The following is a 21,280-nucleotide window of genomic DNA, read 5'->3' as shown; positions in this document are numbered from 1 at the left end:
ATGACCCATAAATAGATAATTAGAACAACAGAGAGGCTAACAATAAGTAAACATTAGTCATGCCTAGTGAGTGGGGTGAGAATAGTTCATCCCACTCAAAATTCTGCTTAGCAAATTAATTTCCAATAGCATAAGGAAAGCTCATTATTTCATTTGCCTTCTTGAATTTTGTCTTCTGAATAAATGGAAAAAAAATAATACAACTATAAAATTGTGAAATAAAGAGAATTTAGCCTCACTAAAGCTAAGTCTGAAAAAGCAATCCATATTCATTTACAGAACATCTGAAAAACACAGTAAAGCACAAATTAAAAAGAGCAAGGGGCTTCCCTGGTGGTGCAGTGGCTGGGAGTCTGCCTGTCAATGCAGGGGACGTGGGTTCGAGCCCTGGTCTGAGAGGATCCCACGTGCTGCGGAGCAGCTAAGCCCGAGCACCACAACTACTGAAGCCTCCACGCCTAGGGCCCGGGCTCCCCAGCAAGAGAAGCCACCGCAGTGAGTAGCCCCCACTCGCCGCAGCTGGAGAGAGCCCGCAAGAAGTGGTGAAGACCCAGCGCAGCCAAAAATAAATAAATAATTGGGGGGGGGGGGAAGAGCAAGAGCAGATGTAACCCACCATTAAGAGATAAATATTGATAACATATCGGTATTGATTCTACTATTCTCGTGTGGGTATATAATAATCTGATTGATCTGTGCACACACATTCAAAATCTAATTTGTTCATTTAACTAATAACCTCCCACAGAACATCTCCCATAGACATAAATACACATCTTTTTGACAGTTTTTAACTGTGGAATATTCTAGCCTATGGATGTAACATACTTAATTTAACCAATCCCTTGTTAAACATGTAGATTGTTTCTCCTCTTTTGTTATTACATAACACTGATAAACAGTTTTATGTATTCATTTTTGAGCACATCAGTGATTTTTTTTCCTTTGAGTTCTTTCTAGAAGAGAAATTTCTAGATTCAGTGTATGTACTAATCTTTTGATATATCTGCCCCCTTCCCATCCCTCATTCCCTAAGGCTGTAAAAATTTACAGATTTTCCCAGTATATGGGAAACCTGTTTATTCACATCTTTGCCAACACAGAGTACACTCATTATTGTAGACCCTGCTCATTTTTCAGTTTGGTTGTGAAAATGCTATGTCATTGTTTCAATCAGCATTTCCTTGACTGCTAGAGAGGTTAGACATTTTGTTAATTGGTCGTTCTTGCTTTTTCATGCTGTGCCATTTTGAATAGTAAATGTGAATTTGTTACTACAACCTTGGCCTTATGCTTCATGAACTAAATATTTGTATTACACTGAGTCCTAAAAGTGACAGGAAATATATTGCCTATGAGGATATTATTTTCAATTGATAGACACTGTCACGCATTTTGATAAAATTAGTTAATATAAAAATAAATTTCCCCGTAAATTCTGATGCCTTGTCTAAGTTTTCCCTTCTAGAGACAGACTAGTCTCTCCTCTTTATACTGATTCATATAATGTTTGAAAAAAAACCCTCTCATTTACTGCCTCACTCCTTGCCCCACCCTTCTCTTGCTCAAACAAAACATGACTAATTTCCACTAATTTCTTGCATGATATGGTTTACAGGCCTTTTCTAATTCTCACTACAGTACACTGAACTCACTATAGTTCATCAAAATTCTTCAAAAAATTGTGTCCAGTTGCAGTATATAGCTTCATTTCTGCCTACCTAATATCATTCTCCTGTTTCCGGTAACATCTAGACTTCCTTTTGGATACTACCCAACCTTGCTCTCTTTTAAGTCAGCCTTGTGTTCAAATGATTGAGGTGGAATGGATGGAGTGGAGTCCAACCATTGGCCACAGCAATTGCTTCAGAGATGGACACATGAGCTTAAGATGTGCCTTTCTGAGCTAACCTCGCACTGAAATTGCAACTACTGAGGGAAAACAATCTCTCTATCAGCATTGCTAACCTACAGATATAATGTTGGAGTCATGGGTAGCTCTCTTGCTACGTTACATGTATTTTATCTGAGGAATAGTCTACTGCAGAGAAAAGGTGAGAAATAGGAAGAAACAGATCTCTCACACCACTTAGACCCAGTTGAGATGGAAGCCTATCCTTGGACTTTTCAGCTATTGCAGACATAATTCTCTTTTACTTAAGCCATGTGAGTAAGATTTATTTGTATTACAACTTAAAAAACTTAACACAAGAGATAATCCTAAAGAAGCCTGTCGAGTGTAGACACTGTTTTGCTGGAGCTGCCTAGGATTCAGCCATCTTGACTTACCGCCACCAGACATCTCCCCTCTTCTATTACCCCTGAGAAGGTGGTTTATTGTACCTAAATGCATGATGATATTCCTGCTTTTATTAAATTTTATCTCATTAGTTTCAGAAATCAGTTATCCTATGTGACTTTGGGATTTAAAGCTTTGATAAACAAGCTTTTATTATTTTCATCCACAGTATTTATTTCAAAATGTTGAACAGGATAGATATCTGTGGCAGGCCATTAGAGACCACCTCCAGATAGAAATGGATCTATTAATTAGCACTCTGTGTGTGGTGGTATAGTTACACACCTACATACTCTATCAGGATATCAAATTGGCAATTTCAACTGAGGCGCAAAGACAGAGTAGATATAAAATTACACAGTCTGGAATTGTCAAAGGATTTAACTCAAAAATATCTGAGCCACAATGAGTTATAAAAAGGAGAAAAAATGATGATAGAAGAGGATTTCTGTGGGGAGGATTTCTTTGGGAAAATGGTGCTGTATATTCTACCCCCACAGGGACTGAGGGGTGAGTGATGTGAAACAAATCAAAAGAGAGAAGGGGGCTTCCCTGGTGGCGCAGCGGTTGGGAGTCCGCCTGCCGATGCAGGGGACGCGGGTTCGTGCCCCGGTCCGGGAGGATCCCACGTGCCGCGGAGCGGCTGGGCCCGTGAGCCACGGCCGCTGAGCCTGTGCGTCTGGAGCCTGTGCTCCGCGGTGGGAGAGGCCACAGCAGTGAGAGGCCCGCGTACCGCAAAAAAAAAAAAAAAAAAAAAAAAAAAAAAAAAGAGAGAGAAGGTTATCATGATATTGCAGTTTATAATAAGAAGTATGTATTTGGTCTACGTTGCTTTTCTGGCACAGAGCTCCTAAAACCCTTGGAATTTCCTAAGTGTCAAGAGTGATACAGGTGTCTTTTGTTATGTCAGTGATGACTTTTGGACTGCACCTAAGGATGGGGCTTGATGCCAGGAGAACCAGCTGTGTGATTAGAGGGTTAGAACTTTCAGTCCCATCCTTAACCTTTGGGGAGGGGAGAGGGGCTGGAGGTGGAATCAATTGCCAATAGCCCACAATGAGATATCATCTCACACCTGTCAGAATGGCTATCATCAAATAGAACACAAATAACAAATGTTGGCAAGGATGTGGAGAAAAGGGAACCCTTGAATACTGTTGGTGGGAATGTAAATTGATGCAATCACTGTGGAAAACAGTATGAAGCTTTCTCAAAAAATGAAAAATAAAACTACCATATGACCCAGCAATTCCACTCCTGTGTATATATCTGAAAAAAAGCAAAATTACTAATTTGAAAAGATATATGCACCCCAATCCAATGTTCATAGCAGCATTGAAAAAAAATTGCCAACAACCAATGATTTAACCAATCATGAATATGTAATGAAGTCTTCAAGAAAACACAAAAGAACTGGGTTCGAAGAGCTTCCAGGTTGGTGAACACGAGGAGGTGCACCTAGATGGGCATGATGCCCCTTCCCACATATCTTGCCTTGTGAATCTCTTCTGTCTGGTTGTACCTGAGTGATATCCTTTTATGATAAACCAGTATTGTAGTAAGTAAAGTATTTCTCTGAATTCAGTGTGCCACTCTAGCAAATTAACCTGAGGAGGGGGTCTTAGGAACCACTTATTAATAGCCAGTCAGAAGTACAGGTAACAACATGGCCTTGAAACTGATTCTCAAGTAGGGTGGCAGTGAGGAGTAGTCTTATAGGACTTAACCTGTGGAGTCTGATGCTATCTCCAGGTAGATAGTGTCAGAATTGAGTTGAATTGTAGGACAACTACCTGGCATCCTGAGAATTCCTTATTAGTGTGGGATCCCACCCCACATTGGAATTGATACCTGAATCTAGTTATACAGGACTGAAACTGATGGAAGCCACAGCAGTTAAGAGGTTTTTTTGCTTCAGAAATCTAGAGGATTGGAAATGGGCTGCCTAGCTGGTGGCAAAACAAAGGAGTGCTTTCTATTGATCTGGAATTTGCCAACTTGCACTCCCATAATTTGTCAGAGCACAAAATGTGTATGTATTTTCCATGGCCAGATGTGCAGTTGGAAAGAGAGAGACAGAGACAGAAAGAATGAGAATGAGAGGGAGATGGAATCAGGGGCTGAGACAGGCAGGACTGGAGCCATTTAAAAACATTTCCAAAGGGGCAGGGGGAGGAGGGATAAATTGGGAGATTGGGACTGACATATACACACTACTATATATAAAATAGATAACTAATAAGAACCTACCATATAGCACAGGGAACTCTACTCAATACTCTGTAATGACCTATATGGGAAAATAAAATACAGTGGATATATGTATATGTATAACTGAGTCACTTTTCTGTACAGCAGAAACTAACACAACATTGTAAATTAACTATACTCCAATAAAAAATTAATTATAACAATAAAAACATTTCCAAGAAGAATGCCTGAAGAGCAACAGTGAGATTCTGGGTAGAGGGCACTACCTAAAGCTAACCCGGAAACCAGAGGCTGAGTGGGCTTTAGCCCAACCAGAGTAACATGCACTATCTAGGAAATGCAAATTAAAATTTACATTGTGGACTTATGGAGAAGCCACAAAAAAATTCATGAAGGACTCATCTTTCAGCACTTCCGAGATGTGAAGAATGTGAAACCATCTTAATATATGCTAGACAAGTAAGAGTCTTCCTGCCCTTTGATATATCATTCCTCTCCCTTCTTTGATGTTTAGGGTGTCAGAAAACTGCACTAAGCAAGATGAGGTGGAAGAGAGAAGGACCATGTCCCTTTCCTCAGCTTTCCAGCTAGAATGTCCTGTTGGGGTGTGAGGAAAGATTATTTCAACTACTTTGAATCAAACAGAGAAGTTTTTATTATTATATGAATGTATATTTAATTTCTGAACTGAGTTTGTAATTGCAGCTTAAAGTGGCTGCTAAGAGGGTTCAGAAAAGTCAAGGAGCCACCCAAGTTTTTAACTAGGGAACTGGAAGTACAGTTGGCCCTCTATATCTGCAGGTCCCAAATACAAGGGTTAAACCAACCATGGATGGAAAGCATTTGAAAAAAATTTCCAGAAAGTTCCAAAAAGCAAAACTGGAATTTACTGCATGGTGGCAACTATTTACATAGGCTTTACATTGTATAAGGTATTATAAGTAACCTAGAGATGATTTGAAGTATATGGGAGGATGTGCATAGGTTATATGCAAAGGCTACACCATTTTATATGGGGAACTTGAGCATCCCTGGATTTTGGTATCTACCAAAAAAGGGGTTGCTCTCCTGGAACAAATTCCCTATGGATACCAAGGGACCACTGTAGGTCTGCCCCTCTCTAAATAAGTTTAAAGGACCAGTGAGAGGTAAAAATAAAGATGCTTTCTGGTTTCATCACACAGGTTCTGTTTCTTCAGTGTACTAGTATCTTCCTTCACTAAAGCCTCATTCCTCCATTTTATATTCATGGGTGGGGTAGAAAACATCGACAACAATGTTACTGAAATTCAGATATTCTCTCTGCATTCTCTTCATCACTCTAAATTGGGTAGACAATTTAGGAACAGAAATAATGTTACCTTGAATTGACTACTTTCAGTGGAACCATGTGGCTGCCAAACAAGCATCACTTTTTTTTTCTGAATATTTATAAATGTTCTGATTAATACTTCATTCTAAAGTTACCAAAGTAACTGATGTCAAGTTTAGTCAGCTCTGATTCCTTACTTTCAATATTAGGATAACGTGAATGTGTTTCTTAAGTGGTTTTATCAGCATGTAAAGGCTTATGAATGGCTTTCCTGAGGACCTGTGAAGAAGATCCATGTTAAGTTGATAAAATTTTCTGAAACCACAGAGATTAGTTGAGACAAATTCCTGTTTATTTTGTTGTTGTATCATTTCATTGTTGAGAGTGATTTGGTTAGACAGTAAGTTTTCAAATACAATATGCACTTCTGAAAATACTTTAAAATATTAATGATAAGTTTAATGACACTAACCCTCAAGTCATCTAACTGTGTTAAATGTTTTTGTTAATCCAGAGGACAAAGTGATTGGCTTGATTACTTTCACCTTAGCTGCCTATGGAATTTCACAAATATTGTCTTAAGTAGCTACACTGTCATAGAACTACACTTTTTCAAAATTTGTATAGTGGTTCGTCTAGGAGGGCAGCACTGAGGATATCGACAGAGTAGAAGGATAAAGCTGATCTTTACAAAGCCACTATTTTAATCATTCTATTTATTCTACATTTCTTAAATTGGCAATTTTACAACTGACCAGACTGCTAAATTAATTGGAATGATTTTTTTTGTATAGGCTTTTAAAAAGAAGTCCTACATGAAGAAAAAAAAATTAAAATGCAAAAAGCTTTCACAGCAGAATTCCTGACACATAGTATACACTCAGTAATACAAGTAGAGTAATTAAAGAAGTTTAAAGGAATTTAATAATAAAGTAATTTCAAAGCAATACCCTAAATACAGATCCTGTCCCATTCCTTCAAAATATATCTCTGACTAAATAGAATTAAGTGTTTGTATATATTGAACATATGACATTGCCAATATTCCAACTTTGTTAAAGGCTTTATTGAGGTATAATTGACATGCAGTAAACCATACCTCTTTAAAGAGTTCAATTTGACAAGTTTTGACCAATGAAATCATGATCACAGTCTAGATAATGATCATACACATTTTCCCCTAAAGCTTCCTCTGTCACTTTGTAATGCCTCCCTCTTGTTCCAAACTTTCTTGCATCCCCAAGGCAATGACTGGTCTGCTTTCTGTCACTATAGTTAAGTATGCATTACTGAGAGTTTTTTATAAATGGAATCCCATAATATTTATGGGTCCTTTTTGGGGAGCCAGGGGTTCTGGCTTCTACCACTCAGCATAATTATTTTGATAATGAAGCATGTTGCTGAATGAGTCAAGTTTGTTTCTTTTAATTCTTGAGTAATATACCATTATATAGATATATATTTTTCTTTATCCATTTACCTATTGATGGGCACTTGGGTTGTTTCTAGATTTTGGCTATTACAAATAAAGATACTTTTAATATCCCTGTCCAAGTCTTGATATAGACTATGCTTTCTTTTCTAACACCTGGGATTAGAATGGCTGAATCATAGAATAGATGTATGTTTAACGTTGTAAAAAATTGCTAAATTGTTTCCAAAGTAGTTGTGCCATTTTACATTCACACCAGAAGTGTAGGAAAGTTCCACCTCTTCCACATAGTGCCAACACTTGGTATGTTCAGTATTTTTAATTTTAGCTGTTCTAAAGGTATGTAATAGTCTGTCATTGTGGTTTTAATTTGCAGTTCTCTAATGACTAATGACGTTGAGCATTTTCTCAGGTGTTTATTTGTCATCCATATATCATGTTTGGTTTAGCACCTGTTCAAACAATTTGTCCATTTTTGTATTTGAGTTATTTTCTTATTATTGAGTTTTGAGAGCTTGTAATTATCACATATATACTTTGCAAATATTTTCTACCAGTCTATGGTTTGTCTTTTTATTCTCCTATGAATGTCTTTTGAATACCAAGAAATCTTAAATAATCCAGTTAATTTATATTTTTATTGATAGCGGTATTATATCTAAGATGTCTTTGCCTAGGTCACATGGGTTTTCACCTACCTTTTACTTTAGAAGTTTTACAGTTTTAGGACTTATATTTAGGTCTATGAATCATTTTGAATTAATTTTTATATATGATATGAAGTATGGATCAATTTTTGTGTGAGTATATGAATATCTAATTGTTGTAGCACCATTTGGTGAAAATACTGTCCTTTTTTTCCACTGAAGAGCCTTTATCCTTTATAAAATATCAGTTGTCCATATATGTTTGGGTTCATTCTGGACTCTGTTTTCTATTCCACTGGTTTATATGCCTCTCTTTATGCCAAGGCTAAACTCTCTCAATCATTATACCTTACAAGAAGCCTTGAAATTAAGGAGTGTTAGTTTATTCCTCCAATTTTTTTCACATTTTCCAACATCCTTTGGCTACTCTATATTTTTTTGCATTTTCACACAAATTTTAGAACCATCATGTCAATTTCTACCAAAAAGCCTGCTGCTATTGTGTTTGGGTCTTAACTGAATCCATAGATCCATTTGGGGAGCAATAACATATTAACAATATTGAGTATTGAGTTTTTCAATATTGAGTACTGAACAAGGTATATCTCTTAATTTGTCTTCTTTATCTCCCCAATATTCTGTAGTTTCCATTGGATAAGTTTTTCACATCTTTTGTCATATTTAATATTGACTATTTCACAATTTTGATGCTAACTTACAGGGTATTAGTTTTTATATTTCAGTTTCCAGTTGCTACTATATAGAAATGCAGTTGTTTTTTGCATATTGATGTATAGCCTGCATTCCTGACAATCTCATTTCTTAGTTCTAGTAGCTTTTTTGTAGATTCCTTAGACTATGGTTCACAGATGATAATGTCATCTGTACATAAAGATAGCATTATTACTTCCTTTCCAAGCTGAAGTTCTTTTATTTCTTTTTGTTTGTTTGTTTCATGGCTCTGGCTTAGACCCTCCAGTACATTTCACAAATCCCTGTCTTGTTTCTGTTCGTAGGGAGAAAACACAGTCTTTCACCTAATATTGAGTAAGATGTTAAGTGTAAGTTTTACATAGATTTTTTTTTATCAGGTTGAGGAAGTTCCTTTGTATTCCTTGTTTGCTGTGCATTTTTATGAGGAATGCATAGTGGATTATTTTCTTTCTTTCTTTTTTCTTTTTTTTCTTTTGCATGAATTGAGAGGATCCTAAGGCTTTTCTTTTTTTAATTTGCTAATTTACTGAATTGCATTGACTGATTTTCAAATGTTAAACTAACCTTGTATTCCTATGATAACCCTACTTGATCATGATGTATTATGCTTTGTGTACTATTAGATTTGATTTGCTAAAAAGTCTGTTTAAAAATCTTTGCATCTGTGTACATTAGGGATATTAGTTTATAGTTTTCTTTTTTGTAAGGTAACTCAGAACTTGGAAAAAAATTTTGGAAGTATTTCCTCCTCTTAAATTTTCTGGAAAAATCTGTGTTAAAACTGTATTATTTCTTTCTTAAATGTTTGATAGAATTCATCAGTGAAACCAGTGGGCCTGGAGTTTTTCCTGTAGGAAGATTTTTAAGTACAAATCCAATTCCTTTAATAGACATATATCTATTCAGGCTTCTTTTTCTTTATATCAGGGCATAATTGACACAAAACATTATATCAGTATCAGGTGTACAACATAATATTGATGTTTGTATATATTGCTAAATGACCAACACAATAAGTGTAGTTAATATGTCACCATACATAACATTTTTTCCTGTGAGAGAACTTTTAAGATCCTCCCCTTTTAGCAACTTTGAAATATGCAATACAGTTTTAACTATAGTTACCATGTTGTACATTACATCTCCATGACTTTTTATTTTCAGGTTTCTTCTTGAGTGGGCTTTTATAGTTGTATCTTTTAAGAAATATATCTATTTCATCTAAGTTGTCAATTTATAGGCATAAAATTATTCACAATATTTATTATCCATTTAATATTTGTAGAATCTGTCATGATGTCATCTCTCTCATTCCTGAGATTGGTAATTTGTATCTTCTCCCTTTTATTCTAATCTCTTGGCTAGAGACCTTTCATTTTTTTTTGGCAGTACGTGGGCCTCTCACTGTTGTGGCCTCTCCCATTGTGGAGCACAAGCTGAGCGGCCATTGCTCACAGGCCCAGCCGCTCTGCAGCATGTGGGATCTTCCTGGACCTGGGCACGAACCTGTGTCCCATGCATCGGCAGGCGGACTCTCAACCACTGCACCACAAGGGAAGCCTTTCATTTTTGAGACACTTTATTTTTTTATCTCAAAGAAAAGCTTTTTGCTCCATTAATTTTTCTATATTGTTTTTCTATTTCTTCTTTATTATTATTTTATTTCCTTTTTGGGTTTTGTTTGTTCTTTTTCCAGTTTCTTAATATAGAAGGCACGATCATTTGAGACTTTTCTTCTTTTCTAATATAGGTAGTTTTTCCTATAAATGCCTTCTGAGAACCACTTTAGCGGTATTCAAGAAAGGTTAAAAGGTTGTGTTTTTACTTTCATTCAATTAATATTATATTCTAATTTCCCTTTTGATTTCTTCTTTGATTCATGGATTATTTATAAATGTATTATTTAGGTTCCAAATGTTTGGGGATTTTTCCAGAAATCTTTTTGTCCTTATTATTAATTTCTAATTTATTGCATTTGGTTTGAGAACACACTTTACATGACTTGAATCATTTTAAATTTAATGAGGTTTTTTTATGGCTGCTAATTTTGGCTCACAAAGAAAATCATAAGAAATTGTGAATTTTACTTTGTTGGGTGCTGGATATTTTTATATTCCTATATATACTTTTGAGCTAAGCCATAGAATGCAATTAAATTACTTAGAAACAGTTTGATCCTTTTCATTCTTACTTGTAAGATATGTTAGACTATACCAGAGCAAGGTTTAGTCTAATTATTCCCAACTAGTGAGTCTAGATCCTTCTGTGTACTCTACCCAGTGCTCCCTGAATTATATTGTTCTCCAATCTGGCTGGTAGGAATAGCCACTGTTTCCAGCCCTGGATGAGCACAGGGCTCTATTCTTACTAAACTTTTCTAATGGTTCTTTCTCCAGCCTTGGGTAGTATTCTCCCATAGTTACTCGGCTGAATACATGGAGGAAATCCTCTACAGAGCTCCAGGGTTCACTTTCAGTGCAACTCTTCGTTTTGGTCCTCTGTCCTATACAGTTTAGCTACCTGGGTCTCTCTAAATTCTCACCTTCATCTTCTCAACTCAGGGAGTCTACAAGGCTTTGTTGGGTTTGTGTACCCTGCACCACAGCCTGGAAACTCTCAGGGCTGTAAGCTGTGGTAAACACGGGTTGATCTAATTGTTTCCCAGCTCTCATGGATCACTGTCCATGGTTTTCTGATTTCCAGTCTTGAAAACTGCTATTTTAATATTTTCCCTTTTTTAATTGATTCAGGTAGTAGAGTAAATGTGGTCCCTCTTTTTCATCTTGACCAGAAGTGAAAGTGCCTTATTCCATTTTAAACCCACAAAATTTGTAGTTTAATATTTTTCAAGCTAAGACATATATTTAAAATAAAAATTCCCTCAAGTAATCACATATTACAAATATGATTCTGAAGATATTCTGATAAATCAGAGATTTGTATTCTATATTCTAAATATTGATCCCTTTCGTCTATATTCTTTGATTTATTGAAGACATTTTTGAAAACTGGCAACATATATTTTATGTTAAAATATAGCAGTTAGAAAGAGAATAACCTAGGAAGAAAAACTTTTAATCTTAGGTTACAAATATTTTAATATTTTGTAATACCAAAAGATGCTTCTGACAGTTGCCAGGTGACAGAATTTGTGTAAAGAACTTGATGATCCAGATGAAATCTTTTTAATTGAGATTGACATTACTTTTTCTAACATCTATGTACTAGGCTAGGATTGCTAACTTCTTCCACCTTGTGCAATATGATGAATCCCTTTAGCATAGCTGTAATTGTAAGGGAAACTTGTCAAATTTCAAAAGCGGTGCTGAAAAACCATGGATACTATATCACTTATTCCAATTTTAGAACAGTCTTTTCCGTTTTCTTTGCTACTGTCAACAAACATGAGAAGAAACTTAGCTGAGGTAAACTACCTGTTCCTAATGTTTGCATTTGTTCATTAGTACATTAAAAAAATTAAAACTGCATAAAAAGGAAGGAAATAAGGAAGAAAGAAAGAGAGAGAAAGGATTGGGGAATGCAAGAGCTCTATAAATTTAGAGCAAAGAAGAAAAGAGTGACCGAGACTGTTATCTTCTGTAAGGTACATCCAGCTGTTCTTCAGTCCTCTGTACTTCTCCCATTTTATTTCTGAGGAAAATTAAGTGACATTTTATGGGTATAATACCTAGTTAGCTACTGACAGACAGTAGAATCTGTATGGCAGAGTTTTGCATCTTCATAGTGGATAAAATTTTTTTTAAATTATATCAAATGAGATCTGCCATTACCTCAAAGAGAAGCAATTTTGATTGCTCACCATTCAGTGCTAATATTGTGAATTTATTCACTGAAGCTAAGAATTTTCTTAGACTGGCATTCTTTAATTCACTTTACAGATTAGTTTTTAAAAAGTCAATGGTCTATGAAAAATGAAATTTAATTCACAAAACGTGCATTGTCCCAATTTATATTCTCTCTTAGCTATCTGCATGTCCTTCAGACTGTCTCTTTCACTTAGCACACAGCACACAGTATTTCCTTTTATGAAAATCTCTTTAATCTATTGCAAATTTCTCTCTTTAGCTTTTTTTCTTTCTATAAAATGGAGATAACAATACTTACCTCATGATGTTATTGTGAACATTTGTAGTGTCTGGTGTATTGTAATGCTCAATAAATGCTAGGTACTATTTTTCCCCTACTTACTATCTTTTTCATTCCCTAACACAACTCACCCATTAATATTAGTCAAATACATATTGTTCCCTCAACACTGTTTGGACGTTTAAAATATAGTGTTAAGTTAAAAATAATTTAACACAATTATGGCCCATTTGACCCAGAGAGTTCTTTTTCCATTATTTGTGTTAATTTCTATGCATTATGACTATATTTCCCTATAATCTTAATTTCATATAAAGTCAAGTATGGTATGTTTACATGCTTGTGTGTAATATAAGGTAGGTTTTTAATCTTTTTTATCATAAAAATGCTTTCTTAATTTTTAAAGTTAAAATTTTAAATTACTATCCTTTCAAAATCTTGTGAAGAGTCATTAACGTAGCCTTCTCAGATATACAAATGCAGAGCAATAGGGCTTTATTTGCCTCAATGGATTACAAAATGTTGCCTCATGCCCTTGGTATACAGAATTGGTTTTTGGAGAGGGGGAAGAACTTTTTTTAATGTAATAGAGAATGCTCAAAAAGAAGACTCTTCAGAAAGGTGGGGGAGTCCATGATGGAAAACTTGGCCGAGAGAAGAGTGACAGGATTTCTGGTCGAGGTCAGGTCTCAAACACTGGACACCCAGAAACCATGCAAAGTATCAGTGATTTGGGAGACAATGGCTGAGTTTGTGATAATGAAGCAAGAGACCTGCCATCTTGCTTTTCAGGAATGGGACATGACTTTGGTGAGGGCAGAAAACAGACCAGAAAGGACATCATGATATATTTGAAAAGTGTGTTAGGTGACAGGCCTGTCTTCTCTACTGATAGCACCAAACATAATACCCTCTTTATGGAAGACAGAGCAACAGCTTGGTAGAGTGCTAAGGCAAGGTAATTGGGTGGCATGTAGTAAGCAGAGGTGAGTTTAAATGGTGGCCATCCTTTTGACTTGAACAAATTATGTAATATACCTGCCCCCACCCCCAATTACATGGGTTTATCATAATACATCATTTGAAATGTGAATTATGTTCTGTAATTCTCTTCTATTGAATGTTGTTTACAGGGTCCTACGTCACTGAACTTTCCTTTCTCATTCACATTACGCTCCATTACACTGGCTTCTTTCAGCTTTTCATATACATGAAGATTTCTGCTTCAGGATATTTGCAGATACTCTGCCCCCTGTCAGGAATATGTACTTTCCTTATTCATACTAGGGGCTCAGTAAATATCTGTAAAATTACTTAATGAAAATTTTATAATTGGTATGCTCATATTTTATTTTTTATCAATAGATTATCACGGAATGGTTAATAAGCAGTCTTTAAAAATCTCTTTATAGTATTTTAATCTACTTTATACTAATAATATTTGTCTTGTAGTAATGAAACTAGATCACTATTTCTACAAAAATGGTTAAACTTACTAGTAAATAGTGTAGATGTTTAGGTGACATATATCAAAATAATTTTATTATGATTTAGATATTCCTCCTCTGGCTCACATAGCATAAATAGTGCCATTTTCCAGTGGGTTTTGTATTGTTGTACCAAAAAAATACTAACCCAATAGGACCTTGGGCTATGACTGTTTTAGTAAATTTCTGTTCAGATCATATGGTAAGGATATTTCTTGGGTCCTGTCTCATTTTTTTCATCATTCCCTTATTTCAAAATTTATGATATTTTGAAACTTTACACATCTTGGCCAAAATTCTAACTTTCTTCAGTCAATGATAAAATTTACTTGGCTCTCACCCTCATGTTTGGTTGTTTGATTATGATCCTTAAAAAGTGAAATCACGGGGATTCCCTGGTGGCGCTGTGGTTGAGAGTCCGCCTGCCGATGCAGGGGACGCGGGTTTGTGCCCTGGTCCGGGAAGATCCCACATGCCAGGGAGCGGCTAGGCCCATGAGCCATGGCCGCTGAGCCTGCGCGTCTGGAGCCTGTGCTCCGCAATGGGAGAGGCCACAACAGTGAGAGGCCCACGTACAGCCAAAAAAAAAGTGAAATCACAAGCTTCATTTGGTTTTCCTAGGTTATTTACCTTTGATTTTGGGGGAAAAATATGTAATTATTTTTAATATACTACTCTTTTGAAAATAAACTTTCTACTTTCCATTCAAGTATTAAATATATTTATCATTTAAAAAATTCAAAAATGCAGAAGGGCCAAAGGTAAGAAAAAACTCACCCACTGTCCGGCAAACACTTAACACTTCAGTGCCATATCCTTCCAGTCCTTTTGCTGTGCATATTTTACATATAACTAGGATAATATAATAGATGCAAAATTGTATTTGTACTTCTTAATTTTTTTTTTTTTTTCCCGTCATGGAGCACAGGCCCCGGACGCACAGGCCCAGCGGCCATAGCTCACGGGCCCAGCCGCTCCACGGCATGCGGGATCCTCCCGGACCGGGGCACAAACCCGCGTCCCCTGCATCGGCAGGCGGACCCCCAACCACTGCGCCACCAGGGAAGCCCTTAAAGTAATTTTTTTTATGCTTGTAAAAATAATATGTGCCTTAGGCTATGTCGGTAATATCTAATCTCCACGTAAGATAATTTTAATCTTGAAGGGTCATTTTTGGCAGCTAAATAATCTCATTCATAATATTTTCATTCACTAATTTGGAATAATGGAGATTTTATTATGAAGGAGCTGACATTCATCTTTACACCATATTTAAATAATGGGTATTCTAAGAAAATTAATAATTCAAAGATGAAGGATCATGTTTGACTTAAAAGAAAAATATAATCTCAGAGAAAATAGAAAATTAATGCTGCAAAATTCAAATAAAATTTGTCTTTTGAATTATTCTATTATTTACATTTCACGAAATGATTTAAAGTCAGAAAAATTTCCAGGACAGTTTTTGTGTGAAAACACATAAAATTCCTGTCCTCAGGGAGCAGGCAGTACACTAGAGAAGCTTAAGGAAACATCTAATTTTAAAACAACAAAGCATCTCATACAGCAGAAGAATGAGAATGAGAGACAGAAGAAATGTTTTAGTGGAAGACATTTGAAAATCACACAGATTTGGATTTTACTCACAGTTCTGCCACTTTTAGACATGGTTCTTAATCTCTCAGTGCTTCAGTTTCCACCTTGGGAAAGAAAATAAAATTTCTATTTAAAGGGCATTGTAAATATAAATGACATATATCTAGCACTATGCCTGGCATATTAGAAATCTTGAGTAAATAGTAACTATTACTCATTTTAGTTATAGATGAAATGGCCTGAGAAAAATTAGAGAGAATATTTAGGGGGATGTTATTATGGTAATTCTAGTAAACGGTAATGAGAGTCTGAATTAGCATAGTGATAGGCAATACAGAAAGGAAAAATAGATATTAAAAAGAATCCCACAAAAGCATATACAGGCATTAGTTCTAAGAAAATGAAGGTGCAAGAGGAATCCAAGATGACTTGAGATCCTGACCTTTGTGAATGGGAGAATACAAAGCTTGTGAAACACTCAAGAAAACTGAATCAGAATCTATGGGTTTAGAACCACAGCATCAGGATTTTTAAAAAGCACTGCAGATTATTCTAATGCATCTCAAGAACTGAGAACCATTTTTGAGATTTTTAAATATGCATACATCAGTATATATATAAAGTCTTTAATATTAATTTAAAGGCAACTTTATAATAACAATTTTAACTTTATAAAAAGTTGTTACATAAACTAGAAAAATAAATGCTATGAAATTGGTTGCCAGGCTTCCATTTTCTTAAAGGTTATGTACTGGAGTGGATATCTTGTTTAGGATAGAGTCTCACTGAGCAATTTTGTTAACAAAGGCAGGGCTCCCTGGACATGATACCAAAGGGAGAGCTTTAAACATGAGACACATTGCTTTGCATAAAGATAAGATAATTTGTAATCATTTAAAGACAACTCTTATGAAAAGGGGAGGATCCTACAGACTCAAGGAAGGCATGGGGGATACCCAAGGAGGAACACAACATTTTTAAATACTAAAAGAGCTGTCAGTAGCAAATTCTATATCTTGCAAAAACTATCCTTCAGGAATAAAGAGGAAATAAAGACATTCTCAGTTGAAGGAAAACAAAGATAATTTGTTGCTAGCAAAGCCACCCTTAAAATGGTTAAAGGAATTTCTCTAAACAGGAGGAAATGGTAACAAAACAAGTTTTGCAAGTTCAGAAAGGAAGGAAGAATGTTGGCATGAGTAAAAAGGGGTTTGTATAAGAAATTAATCCACTTCTTATGAGTTTATTAAATCAAATTTGTGGTTGAAGCAAAAATTATGTCATCATCTGATGTGGTATTCCATGTATGTAGAGGAAATGCTTAAGACAATTATAATTAAAAAGCTGGACAGATAAGAGAACCTAAATGAGGTAATGTTTCTATACTTGACTCAAAGTTGTAAAATGTCAACCGGAAGACTGTGGTAAATTACATACTTACATCGTAATACCGAGTGTCCTCTAAGAAAATTACATAAAATGCTATAGGCAAAATCCAGATGAACCCTAAATAATGAATAAGTAACCCACAGTACCGTAACATAAGAGAAGTGGGGGAAACAAACAGAAGACAAATATAAAATGGCAGCCTTAAGCCGTAATATATCAATAATTATGTTAAATGTAAATGATCTAAATATGCCAATTAAAATACAGAGATTGCTAGAGTGTATAGAAAAACATGATCTAACAATATCCTGTCTGCACGAAATTCACTTCAAATACAGTGACAAAGGTAAGTTTAAAAGGATAAAAAAAGAGAGGTTTTTCTGCACGTTTCCGTAGTTTGACACTTCAAGCTCGTGAATATATTCACTACTCAAAACTTAAATAAAATTTTCAAAGCTGCAGTATACACTGATTCAGAAGCAAAGTTGAGGCCCATTTCCTGTTTTTCCAAATACTTGACTAGGGAAAGATGCCCTTTGAAAAGACAAGTGGTGGGATTTTGGATTTTCCACAGTATGCCACATGGAAACTGTAAATGTTGTAATTGACTTTTAGAAGAAAACAGTACCACAGACAGCTGAAAAACTCTGGGTGGTTTGCTTTACATATATATTGTAAACATCTTTGCAAATCAGTGTGTGTATATATTTATATGTATATACATGCATACATATACACACATACATATATATACAAATCTCATAAAAACTTATCTGTGTCTGAATGTATTGTCAATATATTTATATACATCTACTTCCACAAATAATTTTTGTTGCTTATATAGTATTTCTAGCATGTATTATTTTAGTTCTCTTAATCGGTTCTCACTCGAAGAATTATATTGTTTCCACTTTTGTTGCTATTGTTGTTAGGATTGTAATTGTGTTCTAAGAAACATCCTTGTTCACCTCTCTCTTATTCTTTAAGATAAATTCTAGAAATGGTAATCCAGGTCAGTGATCATCCAGATGTTTGCCTTTTGACACATGTTGTTGTGTTCTGCTCCAGAAAGCTTTTCATATGTACAGCATTGTTGTGAGGGGTTTATCTTATAAGTCAGATAAATATCATATCACAGAAGGGACCCCTATTTTTCAAGAACACTGCAGTGTGCACCCATCATTGTTATTAATGTCAAATTACCAAAGCAGTTGATCCTGAAAATGTTACATTTTCTGTTCTGTTCTACAATACATTTGAGGCGTGAGTGTGCTTGTCATTCAGGGAATGCTAAATAGCTAATGCATCCTTAATTCTCTTTGCAACCAAAGTACTGGTATATTTGTTACAGATATTCATGCCCAAGGGAATGATGCAGTTTCTTGGGTTAGCTTTTTGATTTTTAAATAGAAGAAGATGTGTCAGACAGCATTTGGTAAAGAAAAGGGAAAATATAATGTGATACTTGCTAGCTCCTGAAAAATGCATAAATAGACTTTAGAATCAGGTAAATAATTCCCTCTTGGCCATTGAATGTATTGACAGCTTGAAAATAATTCATGGAGAGAGATAATGAGAAGGAAATATTTATATATAATATATATAACATACATATTTTATTCATATATATATATAATTATTTTCCTCATCAAGATCTCCATGGTTTCACAAAAAATGTTGATTTGAACTTGCTATATACTTTAGTTTTCAGAAGGCAGAATAACCCATACTTTGTTTATGTAATATGATATAAGTAGTACATGTATTGTAAGGTAGTCCTTAGAATAGCTGCTACCAAGGGATGTTTTAAGGTGGCTTATCCCTATCTTATGCTTTTTTAAGAAATGGGAGACTGACAACTATAAACACACAGTTCTTATGCAGGTTCTTGCAAGTTCCACTGCATTACAATGTTTGAGAATAGGGGTTAAAGTAAATAGAAGTCAGAATATATGTGTTAATGTTGATGTCTTAAAAGGTAGCTACAAATTACAATGATAACAGTTAATATTTATTGAGGGTATTAGCAAGTCATGAAATTTATATGCATTAACTTATCAATCTTCACAATAACCCACAGTGATTGATAATATCGTCATTATTATTTCCAGATGAGGACGCTCAAGGTAACACAGACAGGGTAATTTTAATCCTATTGATTTGAGATCTCAACCTCTTCTTAACTGTAGTGTCCCATTTTAAGCCTCTTAAACTACATTTGTAGCTAGGTAAATGCAATTACTTTCTTCTCATTTCTGAGCTCGCTTCAGATCCATTTGACAGGTTCCCAAAACCACTTATTGCCTACTGTCTGAAGCCTTCATGTGCCTTACCTCTATCCTATTTCTTAGGATTATTTCTTTCAAAAGGAATCATGTGATATCCATGCTTGGAGCTCTTTCATGGAGCTGCCTTTCTGTTGAATAGCTTTTTCTTTTAAAATATGCCTTACTAAAAGAGCCAGACCACTTCTATTATGGAAATAGAACAGCTTTGAAATAAGCTCATTGCCCAGCAGAGGTAAGTTGATCACACAGAATTTGAGTATACACTTGCTTCAGTGCTATCATAAATGAAAGATTCAGAACTAACACCCATAAATCCCAACACTAGATCCATTACACTTTTGATATCAGAAGTACATACTGAAATATATTCTTTTAGAAAATATTTATTAAACATAAACTCTATACCAAACAGTGTTACTAGCACTGGAGATACAGTGGTGAATGAGACTGTGAAATTTGTTTATATATCATATATAATTATATTATCATCAGTGAAGAAAAAACGAACTATTATAAAATATGATATGTAAAGGTGATAATTTTTCTGGTCAATAATCAATTCTATCCATTTAAAAATAGGAAATATAAGTATGTTAATGATGAAATAATTTGAGTTACCTATAAATTATACTGGTAATTTAGAATTCTAATTATATCAATTAGTTTGAGGAAGAAATTATGAAAAAAATGGACTCCTACTTCAGAAGCACTATTGTTATTTTTCAAAAAAGATATTTTTCAGAACTGCTGTTAATGGATAATATTTGGGCAGATTTGAAAGGTAAAAACCCTTCAAACTTAATGATGTATGTTTGCCTCCATGTCAACAATTTCATAGTACTTAATATATATTTTTAATTAGTTGAATTTATGGATAATTTTCTTGCAAATCCTAAACCAAGCCGAATTTTCTGTCCTATTTTAGATAAGTCTGTCAGGGAGTAGCTTTCTTCTTTGAGAAATTGTTCTTTTTATTACATTTAAAGAACTGATTCATTCTCCTATGTAATTAGAAGGAATATGTTAAATATTCTCTGCTCCTTTGAAAGGTGGCAGTACAGGAAACAAAATGTTGGTATAGTCCATTTCCATGTCTTACTCCCTCATTAGCTGTAAAACAGCTCTTTCTGATAAAACAATCAGTCTACAACAGAATGCTTTTTCCTTTGGGTTTCTAAGTTACGCAAAGTCTACCCTGTGTTTCCTGTAAAAAAATTAAAAAATAAATAATGCCAAATATCTTGTTTTCGGGCTTCCCTGGTGGCGCAGTGGTTGAAAGTCCGCCTGCCAATGCAAGGGACACGGGCTAGTGCCCCGGTCCCGGAAGATCCCACATGCCACGGAGTGGCTGGGCCCGTGAGGGGGAAGCCAACGCAGGTGAGGGCCCCCCGTACCAAAAAAAAAAAAAAAAAAAAAAAAACAAGCAGCAGAAGATGTATAGCATGGGCCAATTATGCAAAATAAAAAATCATTTTACAGGATAATATACAAATAAACAGGGTGCTTATCCAAAACATTGTGTGTGAGTAGGGGGTGATGAGCTTGGGCAATAAGGACCATGAGGAAGGAAGGAAGGAAGGGAGGGAGGGAGGAAGGGAGGAAGGGATGGGAGAAAGGAAAGAGTAAAAAAGCATCAATAGGACAAAGCTGATCTTCAATCTACTTCACTGCTGATAAACAAACCTCAACTCTTTTAAGTAAGACAATAAAATTCAGACACATAGTGTAACGTTCAAAATGTCCAATGTCCATTCAAAAACGGTCATTATGAGGCCAGAAACGTCACAGCCAGAAACAT

The sequence above is a fragment of the Lipotes vexillifer genome, unplaced genomic scaffold (assembly GCF_000442215.2).
Source record: "Lipotes vexillifer unplaced genomic scaffold, Lipotes_vexillifer_v1.1 scaffold497, whole genome shotgun sequence".
Lineage (NCBI taxonomy): Eukaryota > Metazoa > Chordata > Mammalia > Artiodactyla > Lipotidae > Lipotes > Lipotes vexillifer.
The sequence above is the reverse complement of the archived record's forward strand: the minus strand, read 5'-3'. Positions refer to the sequence as shown.